Source organism: Tasmannia lanceolata, unplaced genomic scaffold (genome assembly GCF_043159265.1).
Source record: "Tasmannia lanceolata isolate RefF3 unplaced genomic scaffold, GAP_Taslan_0.1 ptg001224l, whole genome shotgun sequence".
Taxonomy (NCBI): Eukaryota; Viridiplantae; Streptophyta; class Magnoliopsida; order Canellales; family Winteraceae; genus Tasmannia; species Tasmannia lanceolata.
In genome coordinates this window covers 12,274-12,500 of record NW_027519884.1, presented here as the reverse complement: position 1 = coordinate 12,500, position 227 = coordinate 12,274, and positions in this window count along the sequence as shown.

Here is a 227-nt window from a genome sequence, read left to right as displayed (position 1 = left end):
CGCATAGAGCTGAAATAATAAATTACTAAAATGACCTTTATCAAGTAATGTATCGTTTAAGAGATTAACTACATGATCTCATTTGAATTTAAATTATGGGTACTCCATTCTCGAGTTTGATCAATTAATCGAAAAAATTTTATATTATTGTTTTCTTAAATTAGGTAAGGGTAAAATGTATGGGTTCTTAAGTTTTTTGATTTGATTTATTAAATGTAACATGACGA